The 16,309-nt window shown below is 35.9% G+C and overlaps 1 protein-coding gene across 21 annotated transcripts in view; it reads left to right on the top strand.

Moving 5' to 3' along the window:
- Positions 1–6,954: 6,954 nt before the first annotated feature.
- Positions 6,955–16,309, top strand: part of LOC5574328 (protein lap4) — a 302,572-nt gene continuing 293,217 nt past the window's right edge. For 11 of the 21 annotated variants that reach the window (XM_021838924.1, XM_021838930.1, XM_021838929.1 and 8 more), the window contains exon 1: positions 6,955–7,113. The gene's annotated coding sequence lies outside the window, so the exon portion shown is untranslated. The other 10 variants (XM_021838909.1, XM_021838920.1, XM_021838914.1 and 7 more) reach the window with 10 other exon arrangements.

The following is a 16,309-nucleotide window of genomic DNA, read 5'->3' as shown; positions in this document are numbered from 1 at the left end:
GATATTGCTCTCGTTCTTGTTATTAGTGATAGTTATGTTATGTTTTGCTACTTTGAAAATGAAAAAGTGTCTCTGTTTTATCAAAATATTATTAAAAATATTTATACACACGAATTCGAACAAAAAAAAAATTGCAGCTACAATTATTTGGAGAAAATTATTATTTGTAATCACATAAGTTATACTGAAATATTGTAGGATTATTCCTAACGATGTTTTCAAAAAACACTAGGAGTTTAAAAATATTAGTTACATTTATTTTTGTTTGATAAACTGAAATCTTCTTATTCCATTTATGCATGTATTTGTATCATCTGTCTAGAACAAGTTATATGGTCAAATATGGTACGATAATATGTTTTCAATTGGAAAGTTTGTATGTTGTGCTCTTTTGCAAATCAGCTTTAATAAACCACGAAAAGTTTTGTTTGAATTGTGCAATATTCATTAGTTTTTATTTTCTTATACCAGAAAGATTGAAATAAATTTTTGGTGAATTAATTCAAATTTTCTATAGTCAATTAGACAAATTTAAGCTAGTAATGAGAAAAAGTAAAAACAAAACAGTATTTGCGAGTATTCAAACTTATTCAAATTATCGTAAGCAGTCTGCCAATAAATGATAATAATACTTGATCCACTTACCCCACCCCATTAAAAAATGGGGGTAAGTGTACCATGTCCAATATATCTGTTAGAGTGGTTCAAAAAATCGTTTTTGCTCCACACCGCTCATTCAATTCAGGATCAAATTCTGAGTGTCCTCCCAAAATTTGAGCTCATTCGGATGAAAATTGAGACTGCACAAGCCCTTCAAAGTTTCTATGGGAATTACTATGGGAAAAGCAAGCAAATCATTCAATCAGTCATAGTGTTTGCTCATGTGCTCTTGGGGAATTGAGCTATGTTGAAAATTTAAGATACATTCATCAGCTACAACTTTGCCGAAGACCGTTTTCAAATCGGACGTCTCAGAAATTAGTTATTGATTTATATCCAATCGCAAATTCTTCTACAGTGCTTATTTATCTTCTGAACAGGCAACATTGCTTCATCTGGCGCGAAAGATAGCACACATAAATCATGGCTACTATGTTTTACTGCATATATCCAGTGATGCCTGCAGATCAGCCCAATAATTATAGCCAAAGTTTTACAACTCATATGAAAATTAATAACTAATTACAGAGGCATCCGATTTGAAAACGGTCTTCGGCAAACTTGTAGCTGATGAATGTATCTCACAGTATCAACGTAGTTCTAATCCCCAAGAGCACATGGGCAAACACTATGCCCGATTTAATGATTTGCTTGCTTTTTCCATAGTAATTTCCATATAAACTTTGAAGGGCTTGTGTAGTCTCAATTTTCATCCGAATGAGCTCAAATTTTGGGAGGACTCTCAGAATTTGATCTTAAATCGAATGAGCGGTGTGAAGCAAAAACGATTTTTTGAACCACTCTAATATCTGTATTTATATATAAAAATCACATATTTTTCATTGTGATTAACTCAATTAAAACTGAAATGTTCACCATGTGTTGAAAAAACTAGTAGAATTTTATTTAAGGCAAAGATACAATGGATTTTTGATTGACGGAAAACAATTTTGAAATTAATTGATTTTTGCAGCCAATTAGTTTGCTTGTGTTTGTGTACGTGTAGTACCAGTTTTGCATTAGTATCAGTGTGGACGTAAAAACATAACCTAAAACGAAGCAATGGTGCGAAAACATTCAACATATTCAAGTATTTATGCTCAATATGAACAAATGATCCACTTACCCCACTTAACATATTAATAAAATTCAAATCATTCGGTGGCAAAACGAAAATGTACCCGGTAGAATATTTCAGCCATCTGAATGTTAGGGCCCAAACATTTTTGACGTTTTATCTTTACATAAACGTCTACTCGAACTAGAAGAGCTAAACCACGTCTTTTACTTCTTAAATGTGGATCTAGATGCCATTTGTAGTTCGATGTCAGGACTTTAATACCTTGAAGATTTACCTCTTGAAGAGCAGCGAGATGCACGTTTTTAGATAGAAGAAGCGAATCAATGGCGTCCTGCTTCTCAATACTTCTACAACCATTTACATTGAGGGTAGCGAATCTCAACCCTATATAATCAACTAGAACAGCTGGTGTCACATGGATTTCAGGTGTAGCAAAGATTTCTTTTTGAACGATGTCGTGAGTAATCTCTATCTGCTCCATTTGTTCAGTGGTAGATTTTATCAGTTTTCGATTGATATTCAATACGCTGCCATACTGGGGTTGAGATTGATTGTATCTCTCCATCAAGTCAATGGTTACATAAATTCCACTCTCAGACACGTGATCAGCGCTACGCAAACGAATGTTTATGTTCACCAATGAAACCAAGAGAATGATGGAGCTTTTTTCTCCATCGAGACGTCCAAGTTTCAGATGGAAAAGAAAATTTTCCAAGTTCTCCTCGGGAATACCCAATGCTAATAGCTCTTCTAAAGACAATGATTGACATTTATCTTCTACCAAACATCTTAGTAAATGAACGGTGTTTTCGTCAACAACTTTTCTGGACATTTGATGCCCCACGGAATACCAAAGGTAGCTTGTTTCATTTGACAAAAATGTATACTCAATTTCGAAATCATTATCATACAGCAGGGAAACAATTGTAGCAGCTTGATTGGAAAATGTGAAGTCGCAGGAACGAATACACACGACACTATCATAGTGCGTTCTAACTCAATGAGAATATATGTTAGCGTTATCTTGATGTACGTGAATACACACCTTAAAATGGTTCGAAATAGCTGCTAAGCACTCGGTACCTGCCCAAACTCTTGATGAATCATCTAACAGCCTCAAATGAGCATCAATCCGTTCTGATTCAGACATAACGCCTTGCACAAGCTCGTGTATAATACACTACATTTTCATAATAATACTCGATATAGTTCCTTATATCTTGAACAGCGATACTTCTCAGCTGTTGACTATACGACTTAAGATGATTATAGAACGAAGCCACACTTCAAATTTTCAAGAGCACAAGTCTTGAGAACCAAACAGCGCTTCCCAATGAAAATGTATCCCATTGGTCACCACCAGCAAGCAAGCAAGTTGATTTGATTTTCCACGCGATCTGTTGCCAGATTCTCCAGTCTTGTGCACTTGAAAATTCCAAGTTTGGCTTTGCTTTATAATCACCTTAAACAAGTTATTTATCGAAAATCGTGAATGCGAATGACATGTAGTAGTATTGGTGTGAATCCGACATGGCCCTCACTTTTCACTTCAGAAGGGTGTGCCAATTATTTTTGATGAATATAAGTACCAAATCATACTGGATAAATCTCAGTTCAGAATTGGTGGCTTGACTGTGGAACGCATTTAGAAATAGCCGTCCTTTTTTAAACACAAAAAGTCAACAATACAACGGTAGTTTGTGAAACAACAAGATATGGGAGAACGGCGTTAATCTATTGGTTCTCTGCAGAGGCGCGTCCACGTTCGGAACTATGGGTAGGACAAACGTTAGTATTTTTGGTGTGCAGTGAATTTAAGAACCAATATAACCCTGGGCTGGAATTTGAAAGCTGCTCAAACACAAAGAAGTGTAAGTGACATTTCGGTCGTTTTGAGTTGAGTTGACATGAGGAAATTCTTCTTTTTCCAAGCGTTTTAACGATATTTTCAGGTAAATTTTCTGCTCATCTAAAAAAGGCATAATTCTTGGGATACTGATTTGTTTTTTGACTTCCATAGAATGAAAAATTGCTGAAAAAAACTTCAAAGTAGATTATTACAAAACGAGGTTTTTGTCACTGACATCACTTTGCTCAATTTCATTCCAGCCTTTACCACAAAACTAAGAAGACTTTTCGTCGGGCTGGTAGCAACTGAGTGCCTTAAAAATAGGAAATAGAAGACCTCTTGCCAAAAAGAGACCAAATACGAACCAAGAAAACAAAATGGAATCTAATAGGAGCCAGGAGATAAGAGTTTGACAACTCATAGCATCAGAGCAGACATATCTCTAATAACCTGGATTTCCCTAAAATATATTTCTGAAATAATCTGAATTCCTCCAAAAATTCTACGAAAAAAATTTCAAGAAAGCCATAACTCCTCCAATATTTGATCCAGTGATTCATCCATCGATTTCCCTTGGACATCCTCTAAGATTCCCGGTTAAAACGAATGTTTTTTTTTTCAGGAATTCTTCCAGGAATGTTTCCAGGGAAATGCCAAGGAAATTTTACTGAAAAATAAATCAGTGACATATTAAAAAAAACTTGTATAGTAATCTCTGACAATACTTGGATAGATTTTGAAGTCACTCTTAAGGATCGCTGGAATAATTCCTCTTAAAGAAATTTTAGAAGATTTCCCAGATTATTTCCTGAGATAATAAAAAAAACAATCGAATCTCGGGATAGTATTCTGTAGGATTTTCTAAATAAATTTCTGGAAAAACATTGGACAGAAAGTCTATAGAAATTTGTGGAATAATCGGAGGAATTATTGTTAAAATTGCTGCATTTTAAACTGGTGTGAAGACACAAATGAAGTTTTGCAGATTGCATGTGAATTTGTTGAGAAACTTTTTTAAGGTAGTAAAACTATAGGAGTAATACATGGATGGAATGCTGGAAAAAATCCTACAAAAAATAGATTTGCCCGAAGAACCCCTCAAGGAATTTTAGATTTCAGGAAGGAAACATGTGTGAATTCTTGAAGAAATCCACATGAACAGGTGAGGCACTTCCTGCACCCGTTATAGTCTCCGAAAGTTTCTTTGGAGCCTGCACAATTCTGCATCAGGATTCAGGAATAAGGAAAAAGAGAGACTTTAGAGACCATTTTGGTTGAAATAGATACCCTAAAGACCTTCCGTTTAAAGTAGAGACTTCTTGTCGTTACTACCAATGTGATTGTTCTAATTTTCTCATTTATTAAAAAACAACAAATGGATAAACATATTGAACAGCAAAAATTCTGTGAATTTGAGTAGTTTTTTTTTTCTTTGCACCGAAGAGACTCGGCTATTCGCATAAGTTTGCAGGAGAAACTGAAGATGCTTGAGAAATGCTTCATCGCGCAGAAACTTTGCTCGAATTTCTTGAGAAATTCTGCAAAAAATATCTTTCGAAAAATCGGCATAATCTGTCCAAACTATTTCTATGAATGATGCCACAAAATATCAGTAGGAATTGACTAAGAATTACTTCCAGAAATTTCTACGACAATTCTGAATCAACCAAGAACCTCAAGACAGTGCGCTTTGGGAGTTCTATAGAAATTGCTCTGAAAATCGTCAAGAGATTCAGCAATGCTCTGGTAGATTATATCAAGAGAGATCGCACTTTCATAAATCGCAGCACTATCACACTCGTGCTGTTTATAATACGATGCGATTGGTATTCAATAAACCCATTACTTCATCAAAATATTCCACAATAATCTTGTAATAATTATCTATGGATGTTCCAGAAACTTCTCAAGAATTACTTCCAGGAATGCTCACGGGAATTTGTCCCAGAACATAAACAAGGTTTGCCGTAGAAATATTTAGGAAACCATTTATTGATTAATTCAGAAAAGCTCCATTTGTTTTTCTAATGGTTAAACAAGTTTCTTGTTTCAATTATTACAGTTAGTTTCCCATGATTTTCATCACATTACGACGTTGGTCGTTTTTCTGCTGATCTAGTTTTTTGTTTTGTTGAATCGTGGGTAGGACAATACTTTGACTGTCCTACCCAGGTGTTTTCGTGCGTAGTACATGTCCTACCTGTCCTACCCACTTCCCGCGCCACTGGTTCTCTGTGTAACTACAGCTGATCTCGCAATAACGGAGTAGCATCCGCGGGCGGTCAATCATGCTTATGCTTATGCTCAGTTATGGGAAGTAAGCACTTCAACAGAAAAGTAATAGCCTATCTCGATATATGGGTTTTTTTTTTGCAAGAAATGCTCAAATAAAGCATATTTCTTTGATCGCAGTACGCAGTTGAAAAGAAATTTATTTCAAATAGAGCTCACTGTAGAAAATTTCTTGACCATTTCTTCCGCAATTTTTTTTACTTTTCTTGAGCGGAACAGCACAGGATGCAGAGCTACTTGGGCACATCCATGATTCACTTTGGTATGTTTTTTATTCTCGGCCGAATTGCCTGAAACTTAGCACAAAAAAGTGCTTTAGTACGACGCATTTTGTGGCTGAATATAAACTTTGCAGCTCTCAAAAAAACACTGCCGAAGTGAATCAAAAGTACCAAGAATATGATCCGGCTCCCCTACTTAGCTTTAAAATTAATAAATAATTCATTAATCAGTAATGAATTTACTGGCGAGGTTAAACAAAACACCTTCAGGGCCAATTCACAATTTTCATAACACTGGCTGGGATGGGTGGGCTTTTTCATAGTTATTTCCATAAAAACTTCAAATGGCGTGTGCACAAACAAATTCCTTCCAAATCACTTCAAATTTTGGGAGAATGATTTTTATCATATTAGACACCGTTTAAGCATAGGGGAGAATAAATTTCAAAATTTCATCAGTCTAATGCTCAGTATGACCCTAAGCTAAAACGGCGAACGGAAAAAAAATCCTTGCAACCCTATCACCGTCATCATTCCAGTGAGTTCTTTGGTCATTGAGCAACTCACTACTCATAAATCGCTTCACACAAAATCCATACCATAACATCGTACCGAAAATATTCCGGAAGATGTAATCTTCTGTGAATCAGTCACAGGATTGAATGTTCAACAAATTAGATTGACTATTGATTTTATTATGAGCTATCAACGCTCCATATCCATAAAAACGTTTGGTTTTGTCGATTTTCAGAAAATCACCAATCACAACTTTGTGTGAAGCCTGCTTAGCGTGCTCACATATCTTCGACGTCGATGTCGACGTCGTCGTCCCTGTTTTTAGTTGTTCTCTCGTTGCCAAGCAGTGCGGTTCGGTTTTCTACATCGTTTTGGTGAGTGCGCGGCGGTTTTTGTTTTTCGGGCGTTGGATTGGAAAAAACAGTCCCAAAATCACTCGGAACATTGACGGCGTTTGTTTCGAAGTTGGTACCGTTTGTAAGGTGAATTGCATGGTGTGTATTTCTACTCAAAGTGTCGATTCTGGGCGTAAATTTATCGTCATCCGAACGGAACAATCTCCAGCCTTTTAAACTGGAAGCATTTCAATCGTTCCAGAGCAGTTGTGAGTGGCGAGTGAGTGACAATGTATCAGTGTTGCCAGTATGCGGGTTCACAGATAAAAAATAAATCTCGCATAACATTTCTCAAGGGCCAATGATCAAAATATAAATAATCAAAGCAGGTTTTTTGCGGATCGTTTTTTGCTACCCCAACATGTTGCTGGTTATAAATTTGAACAATTATACAAAATATCCACCAATCAATAATGGAAGAGTAATCAATTTTCTTGAAAACATCTATTTCTCGAATACTCCAAATGGACGCAAGTCGCAAAATTTTGATCATTGCTAACAATTTCCAAAACAGTTTTGAACTTTTTTTAAACTTTCAATGAAAAACGTTCATTTTGTAATTTGTATTTAATTTGAACTTAACCTGTTAACGATAACCTATTAGTTGAACTTAACATCGGGTCAATTTCGGGTTTATTTAACTTTTTGACACAATATTTACAAAAAAAAGTCAGGACATTCCCGGATAAAACTACCATTCAGTAAATGGAATATACCAATCGTTCAATAAGACCGTAGAAGTCCGTTGAACCAGTAAATAAATACATGAATATACTATTAATATACAATATAACGTATTGGATGCAATACAGTGTATTGCAATTGCATGTCGAAGCAACATTACAGCCGGGATTCGCTGGTTGGAACACGACTGAGTCACAACTATACTGAAGATTATTTTCATATTTTCAACGTGAACCTATCGTGTTGATTGGTAAGGTAAAATAACGTATAAAACCTGTGAAATACTCACTTTGATGCGATAGCAAAGTATTTTTCACATGATGTCAACGCATTTTGCAATTGAATATCCATTACTAGTCGAACTAGTTCTCCAATCTTGACTAGCACTCACTTTTCTTTCGCACGTGTATCGTGTTACTTGACATGATCTTTTTGCAAGCTATGTACCCGGAATGGGTGCTTGGTATCATACAGTCACTAAATCGCTAATAATTTCATCAGCAATAAAAAAAATCCTTCATTCATTTTATTCAATTTAATTCCTTTTCCTCAGCATTCAAATTTATAAATGTGTTGCTCGTTGAGTGATGATTCATTGTAAATACACTTGAATAATCGTTTTTTTATTCTGAAAACTGCCAAAAATGTAGAAATTTTTTTAAATTAAATAGAGTTTAAATGCTTAACCCATTTTCAATTTTTAACCAGACATTGCCCTTTTTTATAGACCAATTTGAAAATTGTTAGCGTGCTTTGGCTCAAGGCTAGGCCCTTTTTGTTTTCTTCGAATGGGCAAGGGAGAGTCATTGGCATCGCACCATGCTAAGGCCAATGACAGTTTGCGTAATTTTCCAATAGGCCTCTGTTCACGCACAATTTGTCAGAAAACTATAAGTTCGGATTAAATTATGTAACCGTAACGCATTCACACTATTACTTGTGTGTGCACTTATGTATCTCAACACTTCCTGTAGTTTTACCGCCAAGTTCGACTACAATGCAAAATTATCCAACAGTGATATGTGACTTACCGCATTAGAATTGTCTTTAGAAACAGTTTAGAACAATTAGTCAATATAACATTAACACTAGAGTCCTATATAATACCATATCGTATTAAAATGTAATTAGTAACTGATCAGAAGTTAGACAGCATACAGTACAGTTATCAGTGTCAAGTGTCCAGTAATCAATCGGAATGTGTAATGTCCATACACCAGAAAGTCCAGATGTCAGAAATACGGAATACAGTGAAGCCAAGTGTCCAATCAGTTAGGCATCAATGCAGAAGAATATGTGTATCAGTTAACCGTCGAATAAATGTTTCGTTCGTATAGTACTTTGGCGTAGTTATCGTCTTCTCAGTGCTCATTATCACCGCGATCATGATTATTATACGCCGGACCGATATCGACCACCACAAACGCTCTTATGTGCGATAACAGCCCCTTCATGTGACAGGTCCGTTTATGCATTTGTTTACATCGGTGGAGGACCAATACAAACACAACACGGGACTATAATCTCCATAGAAGAACTGTCGAAGTGCTTCAAAATCAGCTGATTTAAAAAGTCTCGTGTAAAGGCCTATTTAGGCTTTCTTGTGGAAAGAGATCCGTTCGTCGACCGTTTTGAGCAGGGGCCTATAAATAATTAGGAAAAAGCGATTATCGACCGATGCACGAGTTCACTCCGCGCTGTTAACTACAACAGATCCCGTTCATATCGGGACTTCTCAATACTCAGATCATTTTGACAGATCGTACACTGGAGTGACCGTTCGATTACGAAGGAAAATGTTGAGCTCTGGCAACACTCGCATGTTTTGTTTAGCCTTCTGTTGCATGCACACTTTAAGCTGTCAGCCACATCGCAGATATTCTTCATGGATAACTTTATTTACAAACTCAATTTGGGAGAATAAGTAATCGGTGATCATTTTGGAATCCATGACTGCACAAAGCCTATAAAAACTTGAACAACCATTGAAAACATTCTGGCACCACTGGTTGCTGCTGGTACACACGCAACAAGAAGAACACGCCACGGCGAAGTGAAAGAAAGCAAAGAACCGTAGTTCGTGTCAATCTCTCGGTCGGTCGTGTCGTGCTTTGCCCGTTCTCTCGTTCGCTTATACCCTATATGCCTTAACTTCACTGGAGAAGCCATTTGGATGGGATATAGTAGATATGGTGGTGTCTAGTGGCAAGAAAAGTTTTGATTTTTCCCCACATTTGGGACGCATTTCCAGCTGGAAAAAAATGCACGCAATGTATTGAAAAGCAGTGGAACACTTAGTGGAACTTTGTTGGCAAAATTGTGCAGTGGAATTGACACTGGTGGGTGCGTGAAATTCGAGCGCAGTTCTTTTTTTAGAGAACGGTGATTCTTTTTTTCCTTTCGCTCTTCTGGATTGCGGAATCGGTTCAGTGTTGGATGGTGTGGTGTGATTGAACCTATACGATATAACCCAGCACTAACGAACGAATGCAATAAACGAAAGCTTGGGAGTGTCTGGTTTTCGTTTCTGGTACTTTGTTAGCAGTAGTATAGCAGAGGGGGGTTAGTATCCAGTTGGGTTTTAGTGCGGGTGGTATACGAAAGAAGTTCCAACAAGACGACGAAGGAGGAAGACACCGAAACAGAACGAAAAGGTGAAGATTGGAAAGAGTTTGGCTGAGTGAAACTCTGGTGTGGTTAACCCAAGAGTCGATGGTGAAGAATCAGCAAGCACAGGAAAAAAGAAGTTGTTAAGTGCGATGTTGAGCGAGAATCTCTTGGTTGATGACTGTGGTAGTGATGATGATGATGGTGGTGATGATTGCTCGGTCGTAGAAGAGAGTGCCAAAGCGAAACGACAAGAGTGCGTGAGTGGAAGGCGAAGATACGAAGCAGTGTTATCAGAGTTGCGAATGTTCTGGAATGTGTATAAATATGTGATGTTTTATACAGATCGACGTTCTTTGAGACCCATTTGGCGACTCGAAAAATTTTAGTAGTTTAACCTCTTATGAAAAATATGACAAGTCTGAATCTAACGAATGCTTTCTGGTGCAATCAATCAACAAAAGCTATGATGATAATAAATCTTCGAGCTGTTTAGTGGAATACCTATGAAAAACCAAATTTATTACTATACCATATAATTCCACTAGAGTTTGTATCTTTTGACAGATGCGCGTATTTCGCCCTCAACTGAAAGGCCGTCTTCAATGTCGTGTACTAGTACAGTCCGACACTGAAGACGGCCTTACAGTTGAGATCGAAATACGCGTATCTGTCAAAGGATACAAACTCTAGTGGAATTAAATGTTATAGTACTAAATTCGGTTCCAAATAAGCATTGATAGCCAAATGCGTCGTTTAGGCTTAGGATTTGATTGCTGTTAAGAACTTCTACATAAGGGGATAACGTGATGTAGTTGGCTACACGATCGCTTCATAAGCGGATGTCCATGGCTTTGACTCTCATCTCCCAACAAAAAACTCATTCCACACCAAGGCCGTTTGAAAGCGAACTGACAACTGACCCTCTTCTAAGCGAACTCGAATAACACGGCAATCGTGTAACACCTCGTGCCCTTTGATCTACTGGCGAAAGTGAAGTGCAAAAGAGGCAACGTTGGATCAGATCCAAAAATAGATTTGGTAGACAAAAGTGGATAACGGGCTTTCTACTAATATGCAACTGTTGATTTGAAATCGCTCTCGTGGTGCCCAAGCTGAAGAATAGAGATCACCAGGTTGAGCAAGGAAGGAAGTTTAAGGAAATCCACGAAGAAACCTTCTTTCAAGAACCCTTACCTCCCTACACAGAAATCTGTGACAATCCACACTTTACTTGAGGAATTTCAAACTACTTTCAAGTGTTCCGCAACAATCACAGACGAAAATATATACTTCGCAAAAACTTCGAGTTGGAGTCTGATTTATATTAATAAGTTGGGTAAAATTTGATTGAAAAGGAAGTTTGGGTCACTTTGACCCGTGTTGATCCATTAACCCACCGGAATAATTCTGAACCGGTGAACATTTCCAAAAACTCCAATTCTAATCGAACTAACATGAAGGCGATCCGTCAAGAATTACTGAAATAGCAGCAATTTGATCTTTTTCCCATTTGCTGGACGGATACGAGTTAAACAAAGAATACATGGCTAAATTTCGCATGAAATTCAAAGTGGAATTTTTGAAGGAATGTTACGCAATTTTTGCAGACGTTCTTGCAAGAACTCTTGAAGCTGAATTTTAATATAGGATCTATGTAACAAATAGAGATTCTTGCTCTCTCGCTCTCTTTTGATTATATGAGTGCAACACTGAAGCTTTTGGGAAGGTTTTCGCTATAGTGCGCAATACAATATCCCTAGCTAGTGTTCCATACACAAAAACGCAACAGAAAAGGTTAATGTAACTCAATTTTTGATTAAAGGGAAAGTTAACAAAAAAAGCTTCTCAATGTTAGATACGACCTTTGGAAAAGTTATGCGAGAATTAGTGATGTATCGAAAAAAATGCGAATATAAATTCGTGAAATAGGCGTTTCCATGTGACAGATCCGTCTATGCATTTGTTTACATCGGTGGTGGACCGGTGCTAACACGGGCCTGTCATTTTCATAGAAGAAATGTCAAAGTGCTTCCCGATCAGCTGATTTGAGACGTCATTTGAATAGGCCTATTACTCAACAAGTCCCGATTACTTTTTCAAATCGACGTAAGTAACTTTCATATGGTTTTGAGAAAATGAATTAAGAAGAATCACAACCTTTCTTCTAAAACTATTTTAAAAAAAATCCCCTTTTTGACATTTTTTACCATGTACATCGCCTAAATTTTGCATGCAATCAGCTCGCGTTAAAACTCAAAGTAGTTCCTATCACTTCCCACAAAAATTTTATGATAAAATGATAAGCCGTTTCAATCAGTTACTTACGACGTTTTTGTACCAGTGTAAAATCGACTCAAGTAGTGTTTTGTTTTGATTCGTGGTTAAGTCACTTTGTCTCCCATACAACGGAGCGGCGAAAGTAGCGGCTAGGTTGCAAAAGTGGAGAATCTTACTTTCGTCGTTTTGTAAATCCGGAAATTAAACATTTTAATAGTGAAAAATCGAGTTGGTCTAGAGCGGAACGGGTAGTATTTCATCTGCGAAACACGTTGGATTGATAAAGTAAGTTTGTTAGCTTTTCTGATTTGAGTCTGTTTGAATAAGTCTTCGAAAAGTGGTTTAAAAGAATTCTTTATTATTTATCTTTATCTTCTAAGCCGCTTCTGGCGATGCTAATTCTGGAGACATTTTTGAGGATATTCAATAAATTAAATCTAGAAAAAATGTCTGCCAGTTATTTTTGAAAAAAATTAATCGTTAATTGTAATCCACATCTAACTTAAAAGCGACACTATAGTGCATGCAAGTTTATTTTACAAAAAAATAACAATCTTCACTGTATTTATGGAACCTCCTGTGGAATTTCCCAAATTTTCCAGACAATTAAAAAAGCCCTTGGAAGCAAACATTTCTCGCGTAACAATTCAAAAGGGCCAATCCTCAGATCTGAAAAAAATTCTATTTGAATATTGTTCACCACATTTTCAATTCCTATTTTTCAGTATTCAAATCAATCAATGTGATTTCTTGCTCGTTGAGTGACGATTTACTATTGCTACACGTTAATAATCAATGATATTCTGAAAGCCGCCAAAAACGTAGGAAAAATTATGAGTTTAAATACTTTACCCGTTTTTTTTTTTATTTTTAACAAAGCATGGGCCTTTTTTTATCGGCAAAATTGAATTTTATTAGCGTGCTTGACCCGAGACTTGGCCCTTTTGGCTTTCAATGAATGAGCAAGAGAAAGTCATTGGCCTCTCAACGTGCTAAGGCCAATGACAGTTTGCAAAAATTTCCGATTGTAGGTCCTCTTGATTGAGAGAGAACCGATCATTGGCCGTTACGAGCAGGGGACCAATGAATAATTTGAAAAAAAGCGGTTGTAGGCCGTTTTGAGAATCGAGTTTATAACAGTAAGTTTTATGATTATGTTGACAATGTTTGCATAGTTTGTGGGTGCTGGAAGATGTTATCGAATGGTATCAAAACCCGATTTGTTTACAATTTGATCATTTCTTCAGAGCAAATACAAAACGAAATTCACGAACAATTTTGTGAACGATTACGTTGGATTTTTTATACGTTACTGGAGACTATTGTGTAAATTTCTAGCAGAACTTGGATTACCTGACAAAACGTAACATTTATGAAAATCGGTAAATTTTTTGGCAAAGCGCTTGCCTTGTCAGTTCTTGTGTGTTTCATGTAGATATCTGCGTAGAATTTGAATTATCTTTCATGGTAAAGATTAGAAAGAAATTTTCTGTGGAGAAGTTCAATTTTCAAATTCTCATGTGATTTTCTGAATAAAAGTAAAAAACTTTGGTAACAGAGACTGCATTATTCCATCCGAAATGTTAGGATTTCTTACCAAATTGTGTTTGATTAAGATTCGGTTATTATATTTGGCAGAATCTTAAAAATTGCTGACTTATTATCAGAAGAAATTACTTGTGGACAATTTGGAGAAATTTTAACTGTTATACGCTTAGTTATTTTTATTTCCAGTAACCATCTGGCATAATTTTGGGAATAGAAATTTTCCGAACTACATGAATAATTTACTCTTCTTTATTTTCTGTATAAAATGATACATTTTTCACAGAATTCAAACAAGCCGACAAAAGTGAATGAGGAAAATTTTTCACTTAGAATTTTGGAAGTGGAATTCCTTCATTGTTTATTGAAAACTACGATGGTTTTTTAGAAGTTGCTTTACTATGTTTCGAAACGCTTTCATGGATGAATATAGGAAAACAAAATCTGGCAGCATTTGTTTTAAAAATGCAAGCTCTTCATGCAACTTCTCTTAGGTATGGGGTAATTTTGCAACGCATCATTGAATGTTTTTGGAGAAGCATAGACATTTAAGAAAGAATTTCTCTTTAAGAATGTTTGATAGAGTTATCTTACAATCTCATGTACGTGTTAACAAGTAATTTCTAGTGGAACTTTCAAAGAAGAAATCCACAAGGAGTTTCGTCAGGCTACCCGTCTAATTTTTTTTTTTACTTTAGAGATCTTGTATTTGAAAAAAGAAGCTGAATAGAAACCAACAGAACAAACATAATCGAAATAAATCAGAAAATAAGTGTTTCCGTAAGAGTTTTTCAGAAAATATTTTACTTCTATGAATTGTTCTATGAATGTTTTTATATATTTTGGGAATCACAAGTTTTGCTGCTAGTATAACTGTATGTATTTTTACCAGAAATTCAATCAGAAATTATTTAAGGGATTTCTTTGAATATTAGGACAAGAATTCTCTTATTGATTCGGCCTTCTTGAGGAATTCCACCTTGAATTTAGTTCAGGAAAACATAAAAAATGCAGCGTGACATCAGAGTTTTTGTTTAACAATTATTTCAAATATACTTTTACAAATTAATCTAGAAAATTATAAGTCCCCAGGAGTCCATCCAGCAAATCTTCTATCTATTTCGATAGGGTTTTTCTCAAGATTTTCCCATCTGCAAGAACTCAAGCAGATACCTCCACTGATTTCTTAGGATTACAGTACTGGAAGAAGGTATACAAATGCTGATTTTCATACAAAATGGTGAAAATTGGAGTCCTGTATCGCAGCTTATGGCAAACCAATTGGCCTGAAATTTGGATCGCGTTTCATATATAACTTGAATTTTGACCTGTGTGAAATTGAATGAATTTTATTCAAGAGTTTTGGAGTTATTAGAAACAATCTTTTTCGAGAACTTAGACGAAGGTATGGTTCTGCAACTTTGTCAACTTAGACAAAACTCAAAACTTTGTGGAATATAATATTCATCCTAAATTGTTCGTTTTCAAAATATCTAAGAACCGGAATTTTGCTATTTTTGTCGAAATGGCCAGTTTTTAATAACTTTATGATTATTTTTTACACAGATCAAACATGAAGTTATTTTCAACATACAGTTAAAATTTAAAATCAATCGGTTTGCTGGAAGCAGAGATACGGGTCTCCAAACTTGACCATTTTGTATGAAAATAGACCTTTGTGTATTTTATTCTTGCCAGTACTGTCAGGTTTTCTTTAAGGCGAAGTAGGCCGTCATTGAAGTTTGTACGCGTTGTTGATGATTGCTGCTAATTCATCTCACGATTTCGAATCAAAGAAAATCAGTTGGTTTTGCACTGACACACCTGAAAAAGTATCAACATACCCTATGCATGTTAGCACGTACAGTGATACTTTTTCAAGTCAATATAAACTATCATGGCTGAGTTTTATCACTTGAAATGCAAGCTGAAAAGTCATCATTGTTGCCAAAACGAATGACGAGCTACTTAGCCTTAAGTTTATCAATTACTTAAGTTACCTTCTGAAAATACTCCAGATATTCTACCTACGATTTCTCCAGGAAGTACTTCTGAAATTTTTTGAAAAAAGAATTATTCCAAAAAATTTATTCTGGATTTCATCCAGCAATGCCTTCACGGTATCGTGTAGGATTTTTTCTTATTTATTGGAGAAATCACATAAACAATGCAGAAAGTA

This window comes from Aedes aegypti, chromosome 1, assembly GCF_002204515.2.
Source record: "Aedes aegypti strain LVP_AGWG chromosome 1, AaegL5.0 Primary Assembly, whole genome shotgun sequence".
Classification (NCBI taxonomy): Eukaryota; Metazoa; Arthropoda; class Insecta; order Diptera; family Culicidae; genus Aedes; species Aedes aegypti.
The sequence above is the reverse complement of the archived record's forward strand: the minus strand, read 5'-3'. Positions and strand labels throughout refer to the sequence as shown.